The 8,300-nt window shown below is 38.4% G+C and overlaps 1 non-coding gene across 1 annotated transcript; it reads right to left on the reverse strand.

Annotated features, from left to right (window-relative positions):
* Window positions 1-1,350: 1,350 nt before the first annotated feature.
* Window positions 1,351-1,457, reverse strand: LOC121998859. The gene has a single exon (XR_006116649.1). It is a non-coding gene; the product is annotated as a small nucleolar RNA R71 (small nucleolar RNA).
* Window positions 1,458-8,300: the final 6,843 nt, after the last annotated feature.

Below are 8,300 nucleotides of genomic sequence, written 5' to 3' on the forward strand. Positions count from 1 at the left end.
TTTTTACACTAATTATGGACGAACTCACTGCGCACATTCAAGACACAGTACCACGGTGCTTGTTGTTTGCAGATGATATTATTTTGGTAGATGAGACACATGAAGGAGTGAATGCTAAGCTAGAATCTTGGAGGGAAATACTAGAAGGGAAAGGTTTTAAGCTTAGTAGATTAAAGACAGAATATATGGAATTTAAGTATAGCAATATTATAAGTAATGAAATAATTGTTAAAATAGGAGAGGAAGAGTTGCCCGGAACCGAGAGATTTAAATATTTAGGATCATTTTTACAAAATGATGGAGGAATTGAGAGAGATGTCTTACATAGAATACAAGCAGGATGGGTGAAATAGAGGGGAGCGTCGAGTGTTTTATATGACCGTAAAGTACCTCTTAAACTTAAAGGTAAGTTCTATAAAATTGCAGTTAGACCTGCTATGTTATATGGGGCTGAATGTTGGGCTAGGACTCGAGCACATGAGCAGAAGATGAGAGTTGCAGAGATGAGGATGTTAAGGTGGATGTGTGGACATACGAAGATGGACAAAATAAGAAATGAGAGCATTAGAGAGAAAGTCGGAGTTGCATCTATTGAGGAAAAACTCCGAGAGACACGTTTAAGATGGTACGAACATGTACTTAAACGACCAATAAATGCTCCAGTTAGGCGATGTGAAACTATGATAAACATGCATATCAAACGAGGAAGAGGAAGACCAAAAAAGACTTGGTTAGCAACAATAAAACAAGATAAAATTTATTTAAATATAGATGAGGATATAATAGGAGATAGAGCTCAATGATGTAAAAGGATTCATACAGCCGACCTCACCTAGTGGGAAAAGGCTTGGTTGTTGTTGTTGTATGCGAAGATCTAACTTTGTAGGAGAATTACTTCCTCTTGATCTAGAAATTGATAGAATATTTCATAGAAAGAAAATCTTGCAAAGACATCAAGAAGAAAAAGGACATTCAAATATGGTGAATAGACCACTTAAGGATTATGTAGCACCTTATGTCAGAGAGTTCCATTCAAGTATTACAAGACCCTCTGTTAAAGAAAATAATTTTGAGATTAAGCCTTCAATAATCAATATGGTTCAGTAAAATCAGTTTAGAGGTGGACCGCATGAAGATCCTAATTAGCATTTGAAAGTCTTTTATGAAATCTGCGGTACCATGAAAATGAATATCGTTCCTTCAGAAGCAGTGAGACTACTATTGTTTGGGTTTTCTTTATGAGATAGAGCTAAACAATGGTTGAATTCTTTACTTCCTAATAGCATTACCACTTGAGAACAATGTGAGCAACAATTCTTAGACAAATTCTATCCTCCAAGTAAGACTGCTCATATGAGAAATCTTATTGCAAGCTTTAGACAATCAGATTCGAAATCTTTATTTGAAGCATGGGATAGATACAATAGTATGCTCAGACAATGCCCACATCATGGATTGGAGAAATGGTTGGTGTTACACATATTTTATAATGACATCAATTACCATACTAAGGTGTCCCTTGATTCCGCAGCTGGAGGGGCACTTATGAACAAGAGTTTAGATGAGGTCGAAGAAATCATTGAAAGTGTAGCACAGAATCATCATCAATGGGCAACTGAAAGAAGTGGAGGCTATTCTTATACAAACCCAACAAAAGCATCAGGAAAATTTGATGTAGATGCAATTACCTTAATGATTGCAAAGCTGGATGCTCTTACTAAAAAGCTAGAGAATATGGGAACAAATTCTAACATGATAAATGCCCTAGTATGTGCTTGTGAAACATGTGGAAGTTCTGAATATTCTCCATACTCATGTCCTTTAGGAGCTATATCTGTACAAATAAATCAATTAGAACAATGTGATGCTATCATGGGTTTTAATCAGAGATAGAACAATCCCTATTCTAACATATATAACCCTGGGTGGAAGAATCATCCAAAATTTTCCTACAGAAATAATCAAGAACAAGGATCATCCATGGGAGGCAAACCAAATTTCCAATCCGGGTAATAAAGTTTTCAACAACAACAACAATCTTCTCAGGGCTTTCAATTTTCTAAAATTGAGAAGATGCTTGAGGAAATTATCTCCAATCAAAACAAAATGAAGCAAGATATTTTGAAGCTAACTCAGAGGATGGATAATTTCGACAAGCATCAAAAGATTCAAGATAGCTAAATTGTCCAATTAGCTTCATCATCTTCAAGAGCACCAGGACAATTTCTTGGAAAACTTGATGTTAACCCAATAGAGCACTGTAATAGAATTGAGCTTAGGAGCGGACGGACCTTGGGTGATCCTCAAGTGACTACTCCACAAGGGATGAAAACTGAAGAAGAGCTCTCTCCTTCAGCACATGAACCAAATCAGATTCAAGATAAAGAGGAGAGTACCATTAAGGTTGAAGAGACTCTTCCACTTAACCCTCAAAGTCAAGTAGTCTCTTTCCCTCAAAGATTAGATATGTTAAATAAGGATGAAGAGTTTGGCAGATTTTTGGAAAAAGTTAAAGAAATTTGTGTTGGAGTTCCTCTAATTGATGCAATCATACAAATGCCAAAGTTTGCCAAATTTCTGAAGGACATCATGTCAAATAAAAGAAGAAGAGGAGATATTGAGACCATAGCACTCACTAAGGAATGTAGCGATTTGTTTGAAAAGAACATTTCCCCAAAGCTTAAAGATCTAGGAAGCTTTTATATTCCTTGCAATATAGGATCTGAATTTATAGAAAAAGCTTTTTGTGATTTGGGGGCAAGTGTTAGCCTCATTCCATATTCAATCTGTAATAAATTAGGTTTCAAAAACTTTAAACTTACTACCATGACACTACAATTAGCTGACCATTCTTGTAGATATCCTATGAGCATTATTGAAGATGTGTCGATAATGTGAATAATGGATGTGGGCATTATCAGATTCTATGGAATATAATTCCTCATGCCAATAATGGAATTATATTCCCACCAACTTTAAACTTACGACCGTGTGATGATTCCAAATGAGGCGATGTGCCTAGCCGTGTACTACACATGGCCGTGTAAAAATCCAGAGAAGGAATCTACTCTGCCCGTGCCATTCAGCACGGCCGTGTAGAATTACCTGAGAAGAAGAAGGACGAAGTCGTGTCCCCAACATGGTCGTGCGAACAAGGCCGAGAGGAAGATTGTTGTGGCCGTGCAAATCAACATGGTCGTGTGGACTAACCCGAGAAGGAGGAGGTTAGGGTCATGTGGATCTACACGACCCGTGTGGAGTGATTTGCCTTGGTCGTGTCTAGAAGACACGGCCATACCTAGACCATGTCGGCCATACACCCCCATACCCTCAAGTCACCTCTCTCTCCTAAACTCTTCTCTTCTTCAACCTTTCCTCTAATCTTCTCAGATCTAGATCTTAAACTCATTTCTCTCCATAAACTTATCAAGATTTAGATCTTAACAACTCTTTCTCCTCTCTTATCTCCAAAATCTACAACTCCTTGTTCCAAGAATCTTGTTTTTTTAAGATCTATTCTTACAAGATCTTACTTCTCCAATAAAACAACACCTTTCCCCACCTAAGATTGACAATATGTCTAATATTTTGAAGAAACTTCATAAGGGAAGTGGTGGATCAAGCGGAGGAAAGGAGCCAACAAAGGAAAAAGGAAAGTAGCCAACAAAGGGCAAAGGAAAGAGGATAGCACGTGATGAAGGTAACGACAATGAATTCAATATTATTTTTAGAAATGAAGATCATAAATCTAGATTTGAAATTCTTGTCAATAGAAAGATTGTGTGCACGCGTTACATGGACCCAACTATTTTAGATATGTAAGGAATCAGGGATGATATAGATTGGATGATTGGGTCTCTTGATTGGAATGATATCATGTACACACATCTACCTACAAATCCTCGTATTATACTGGAGTTTTTGAGTTCACTAGATGTTCACTTTGCCAATGAAGATGATTATATTAGCAAAATAACTTTTAGATTAATGAATCAGGAATTTCAGTGGATATTTAGTGATTTTAATAATTATTTTGGATTGTCTACCGATAGCTCTCGCAGGTTCAATTCAAGATTCAACTGGAATCAATTTTGGAATTTGATCACTGGATTGGATCAACCTTATGAACCCTCTAGAGCTAAAGCTTCCCATATGCAAAACCCCATTTTTAAGTATTTACATCGTGTAATGAGTAAACCTATTTTTAGTAGAGGGGAAAGCGATGGAGTCATTAAGAAAATAGAGCTTTATGCTTTATGAACTATGTTACATAAGGTTGACTTTGATTCCGATTTTCATTTTTTACAAACTTTGGTAAGAGCTGGGAAGACATCCTCGGGATCGATTATTTTTGGTGGTTTGATTACTCAAATAGCTATAAGTTTAAATCTTGATCTAGATGAGTTGGAGGTCATTCATGGCAATGACATGATCGATATTGATGCATGTCTTGCTATGAAAATGATTTGTCGGGATGTGAATGGTTTTGCTTTTCCTAGGAAGAATGGTTTTTCATTACCCCTTCCCTATCCCGAGAGGACCTCTATTCGCAATCTTGCTAATTGGGTAATCACTGATATGGATCCTGAGAATGTTCCTTCCATATCCGGAGACACTGAGCCTCACCTTGAGCCCTCGTCATTTGGACACTCACAACCTTCTGGATATTCGAAACCAGCTAGGCACTCTTTTGCCTATGATACGGGTCATTCCAGATTTGACTTTTCTGATTTTCGTGCATCTCTAGACTCGCTTCATAAGAAGTAGGAGGCCCAATGAGTAATGTTGGAGGGTCGCTTTTCCTTATCAGATGATCAATTTAGAGAAGTACAAGATCATTTTCAGTTTACGAGGAATTTTCAAGGACAGGTGGCCGAATTTGTTCAGGACTATGATATTGATCAAGCTAGAGTGAGAGAATTCATACAGGGCATGAACATTACTAGTCAACAAGTAGATGCCCTCTTCGAATATATATCATAAGATCCTGAGTGAGACCCCAGGTTTTTCTAGTTTTCCTATTGGTCGTCCACGTAGACCTCCTTTCCCTCGTCCACCTCCACCACCATATTAATTTCATCGGGACGATGAAAAGTTTAAGTCGGGGGGAGGGGTTGGTTTGTAACCTGAAAATTCTTTGCATTTTTGTTCTTGTCTTGCATTTGTTATGTTTGTTTGGATTGTTTTTGACAGTCATTTGATTGTCTTTTAAAGTATTTTGTGGCATCCCTATTGAAGACACATCAATCCTCACTTTTATGCTTACTTGTCCAAAAGAAAATTGTTAGCACGTCTGTATATTGATTCATGATATTGTAAATGATGCTAGTATGTTTAGTGTACATCTTTTCTCTATCTTGAGTAGTTGTGAGCTAAGTATCATATGGAAATAAGTTTGAGTTTTGGCTTAACCTTAAGGATCTTACCTTCACTTCACATAACTTGAGCTTGAATAATTAATATCATTGAAATAGTCATGATTCGTCCTATTTGTTTAGTACTTGGTCTCCATGGTGACTTCTCAAACTTCATTTTTGTTACTGGATGAGGCTCGAATCTTGTAAGCTCATTTAGAAAAATCAAAATATCTCAACTTATGTGCTTATGAACTTATGTGTTTAAGTGTTGCACAATGCAATCACTTAATGAATGAAAAAAATGGAATGAAAAAAAAATGTTGAAAAAAAGGATATAAAAAATAGTTGTCGTGAGTGGAAACTAGCAAGTCACCCCTTTGAGACCGAGTTAGGTTACTGGGGAAATGACTGTTATGGTTCTCTTGATATTGAGCACGCCTTTGAGACCTTGGGTTGATTGAGAAGTATGAATCAAGTGTGTGGCAGGTATGTGCCTATCACCGGAAACATTATAAACTCAATTGGATGACGACTTGACTAGGACAAAAATTGAAACTTAAAGGGTTTGGGCCATATATTTGCACTGTGCACAAGAGACTTATGCTTAAGCCATACTTGAGTTATTTCTCTGATCATGATTATTAATGAAACTTGTAAAATAGAGTTAGGAAAAGTGCATTAAGGATTATGATGCATTATTGAATACATGAATCTTGATTGCGGCATTTTGCTTGAGGACAAGCAAAAGTTTAAGTCTGGGGGGTGTGATGTGCATAGATTTTATACGTTTGTTTGACATGTTTTGACGCATATTTTATATTTTATACATGCTTTGTCTATGCACTTTCATGCTTCTTGCTTAACTTTTAGCATAATTACTCTTCTTTATTCGGAGATGTTCTCCTGTGCATGTTCTATTTTCAGGAGTCAAATTTGGAGAAGAATTGATGCTCGTAATCAATTCATCAATCAAAACGAAGGAAGTAGACACTAGCTATGAGGGCTACACGGCCAAGCCAAGGGAAATGGTCCTGGCAGTGTGGTGATGATAGGGTCGTGCATCATCAACAGCAAAGGGGAATGCCCTGGCCGTGTGGAGATGACACGGCCGTGCCACCTTTTCAAGTCAACCAGTACACGATCGTGTATGGTTACACGATCGTGTAGCCTTTCCAGAGCCAAAGAGTGACATGGCCATGTGTGCCACACGGCCGTGTGCCACTTCCAGAAACGAAGACTGACTAGGCTGTGTGGATCTGCACGGCCGTGCAAGCCAGCCAAGGATAAATCTTGGCATGACCATGTGAGGGTCACACGGTCGTGTGACCTTGGCCGAGAGGGGGAATGCTAAGGCCGTGTGAATCTCACACGGTCGTGTCTTGGGTCGTGTGGCGCCTAAATTCACTCTTCTATATATAGGGCTTCTTCCTCTTTGAAAGGGGAAGACTCTCCCTTTTGGGGAGATCAATTCTTGGGCGTAATTTCCAGCATTCAAGAGGAGTTTTCCGTCCAAGATTCGACTCTAAGAGCGGTGGATTGGTTCCGAAAATCACTCGTCGAATTGAGATAAGCATTACTATTCTATCTTCTTGATTGAGATCGGAATGTTGACGATCTTCTTGTCTTCGGTTCTTTTCTTGTATTCTATGGAGTAGTTCCTTTTGTTCTAGGACGGAGGGAGTATTTGCGATGTAAATTGATGTAAGATTCAAAGATTTGCCATCTTCTTGATCCAATGATGTTGTTTTATTTCGTATCAATCAATCTTGTATGAATTGTTGTGTTTTGTACCTAATTACCATTCTTGATTGGTTGTTTGTATTTCTTGTGGAATTGTGTAGAGGAATTCTTGAAATTGTATGACCGAGGGGCGTCATGGCAGGGCTGCTCTGCTAACGGACGTTTAGGGGATCACCTTGAGGGGCGAAACAAGAACCTGCAAAGAAGTAGGATGGATTGACGAGCTGAATTCTATATCTTAATGTGAATTAATTAGTGATGTGTTTCTATGTTGTATGACCGAGGGGTGTCGTGGTAGGACTGCCCCACTAATGGACTTCATAGGAATCATAACTCTTTAATTGCTTAAGATTTAGATGAGAGTCCTTGACCGGTGTTTTCTGCAGGAGATAACCGAGGACTTCTTACGAATATATTGCAATTGAGGATAGGGAATTGGTAGGTTGTATTATATTAGTGAATATTGCAAAGAAACCAAAACTCCTAGAACCTTCACAAAATTGAATTTATGCATTTAACCTTTACCTCTAATTCTTAGTCATTTCTTAGGTCATATAATCTCTTGTTCGATTGTTTAGCTAATTCGCTTTTGAGACATCCTTAGTGATTATAACCAGTCTCTGTGGATTTGATATTCTTTTATTATCGACGACGTAACCATACACTTACAGTGCGTAACAGACAATATGATAGTCCGAGACCAATAAAGAATATGTTGATCTAAGACTAGTGGAACTAGCTCGACCCCGAATGGGAGAGGTTGAATCCTGAATATGTTGGTCTGAGACTAGTGGAGAATATGCTGGTCCGAGACCAGTGGAGCTAGCTTGACCATGAACGGGGAAGATTGAGCCCTAAACAGGATAATATATAGGTGGATGCCACTGGTCCAAGATCAGGGGATAATGTAATAGAAAACCAAAATAATGTAATGGTTGAGCTCTTAAGAGGGTGATAACGCTTTATTTGCTCAAGGAGGTTGAGCCATGATGACACTTTGTTAGCTCCCGCTCAAGGAGGTTGAGCCCTGAAAAGGATAATATGTTAGTGTAAGACCAGTGGAGCCAGCTCAATTACCCTGAATAGGGGAGGTTGAGCCCTGAGAAGGACAATATGTTGGTCTGAGACTGGTGGTGAATCACTGGTTCGAGAATAGTGGAGATAGTTCTATCCTGAATGGGAGAGATTGAACCCCTGAAAAGG

Source organism: Zingiber officinale, chromosome 6A (genome assembly GCF_018446385.1).
Source record: "Zingiber officinale cultivar Zhangliang chromosome 6A, Zo_v1.1, whole genome shotgun sequence".
Lineage (NCBI taxonomy): Eukaryota > Viridiplantae > Streptophyta > Magnoliopsida > Zingiberales > Zingiberaceae > Zingiber > Zingiber officinale.